Raw genomic sequence first — 2,603 nt, forward strand, 5'->3', positions numbered from 1 at the left:
ACCATAGCTACAACAGCAGATCTCCTGATTGATGTACACATCAGAAAACATGCCATTCCAACCCTGTGTGAGCATTTTGTTGTGACACCTCGCTAGCAAAACATAAGCCAGTCATGCGTTGTTGACCGTGAATACTTTTGGAGTAGCACAGAGTTAAAATCTAGTTTGTTTTCAAGCTTGTATGTAGCACAAAACTGAGCTCAATAAATTCTCAAATCACCACAAACAAATTTCTAATCAATAATATACACAGCAGGGAATCAATGGATGACAAAGAGGCAAAAGAAACAGAGTCGCAAAATGATCACAATGAGATGCTTAACTGCCACACTGAAGCACAAAATGATCACAAAGACACGTTAAATTACCTGGAATAGACACAAATCTCCATACATAAAATACGATGCCAAACAACCACAAAGAAGCTGACCATAAGTAAAAGTAGTACAGGAGGCTAGATACGCAAAACGATGCAATACCATTACCAATAGTCACAAAATGATCATATCAACATGATAATCCGACGAAAACTAACGTAAAATGACTAAGATGTCGCACAAAATTACAAAAAAGCAGTCAAATGTTTGCAGAGTAAGTCTGCAGACGGAGTCGTAAACAGACAAATTGACTACTACACAGATACCACCCTCCACACTTAAACCTACGCAAATAAAACGAGGCCAAGAAGGGAAAAGCCTCAAAAACACTATTAAAAGATATGGCTAATGCTAACGCCCGACTCTAATGTTAATTGCTCGCCACTAAGGCTAATGCTAACACTCAGGTGTAAAACAGCCACGTAAAGACGCATAATGATATAAACTGACCACAATTGGGTACCAACGACATGATAAACCACCATAAACTGAGTTAAAATGGCCAGGATGGAACAGAAAATGACAGAGACGCAAAATGTTGGTAGATTGAAAACAAATACTAACAGGGATTCACTCAGATCGCCAAAAGCCCGTTGGGTTAGCATGTGTACGCGTTAGGGGTCCGCAACTAATATCAGGGACGCATCAGTCACAGAAACACAAACACACTCTTACCAACGCGATGTAAACGACTGAAAATGGAGTTAAACCATATCCTTTACAAGGTAATGGTAACGCTAACGCTAATGCCAACGCTAGCCGCTAACGCTCTCTGCTAACGCTAACGCCAACGCTAGCTGCTACGCTCTCTGCTAACGCTAATGCCAACGCTAGCCGCTAACTGTTTGCCTTACCTTCGCGTCGCAGGCGTGTTCAGTGTCCAGCATCCAGTCTCACTCGTATTCGACAAGCAAGCAGTTCCAGAGTTTATTTGACCCAGACCTCTTCGGCAACGACGTTCTCTCACACTACTGGCAAACAGAGGCAGTGATTTAGACTTGGTTTAAATCTGTTTTCCGACTTCGTTTCTCCGCCTCTCTGGGCTCCTCCCTGAAGATCGTGGCCAATAAAAAGACACATTGCCACCGATGACGAGTTACGGAAGAAAAACGCTGATTGGGTGGGAACTTCAGGTGGAGGTACTGCAGGTCCTGCTTTATCACTGTGACCAGCTCCATCCGTGATCTTCTACATGATGAGGATTTACCACACTGAGACAGTTATAAATAAATAAACAAGAATTTAGGTTTAATGAACTTAAATAAGCTACTGCACACTGACATATATCACATATAAGGAAAATGGCTTACCCTGAAGAAAACTGGTGGAAGTTATGAAAAATCCCCTACAGTGTCATATCAGTGAATCCTTATGAGGCGACAAGTGACTGATAAATGCAACGCTAAACCACAAAATCAAAATATAATACTGTATGAAAATAAAGCCTTTGCTTTGAGTCATTTATTCAGTTTGACCTTTAATTTTACACATCACATCACTGTGGTCTTATTGTTAAGTTCAAATTTGGAGAATTAGGCTCATCCAATTGAGAAACTGTGTGTTATGGTGTTAATTGTTAAAATCTAGATGACCCTGGGAGTTATTCCAGCAGAAGTTAGTCTTCACGTGGGCCACCCAAGCTGGACAGGTCATAGGGTCGAGGCCTGACAAAATGTAATCCAATTCTCCAAGTTGGGCGTTGGATTCATAGCTAATAACCCAGTTCCATGGAGAAAACACTGTCATGTGTGTAAAATACTCCCCCAGAAAATTGCTGCTGTAGATTGATATGCACCCATGATGCTCCCTTCACATTTCTGACTGCCCCCTCATATATACCTGCCAAGAACCAACCCTGTTCTCAAGAGGTGTTGATAATCGCCTGCCTTGGCTTTAACGGTCTTAAAATCAGCTCATCTCTAACGTAGGTGTCTCAGGCCTTTTAGCTTGAAAGGTTTTAGTCAAACCTGTTACCTAAACTGGACCAACAATGGCAACATTGTCTAGGGATCATGAGGTGCAAGAATATTTTTGTCCCCAGGATTGACTTAATATGAAGAGGGCTTGCTACAATGCAATTAGCTGTAAACACATTTGGACAGAGACCTTGCTCAAGCCTATGATGGCTCTCCAGCTGCAGCTCCCACGGTAGCTGCATGAGAAACCTTTCATGTGCTCACACATGTTTGATACTCGATGCGTCACAGACAGAGTCTTCACTCGCTC

The sequence above is a fragment of the Lates calcarifer genome, linkage group LG16_LG22 (genome assembly GCF_001640805.2).
Source record: "Lates calcarifer isolate ASB-BC8 linkage group LG16_LG22, TLL_Latcal_v3, whole genome shotgun sequence".
NCBI classification, from domain to species: Eukaryota; Metazoa; Chordata; class Actinopteri; family Centropomidae; genus Lates; species Lates calcarifer.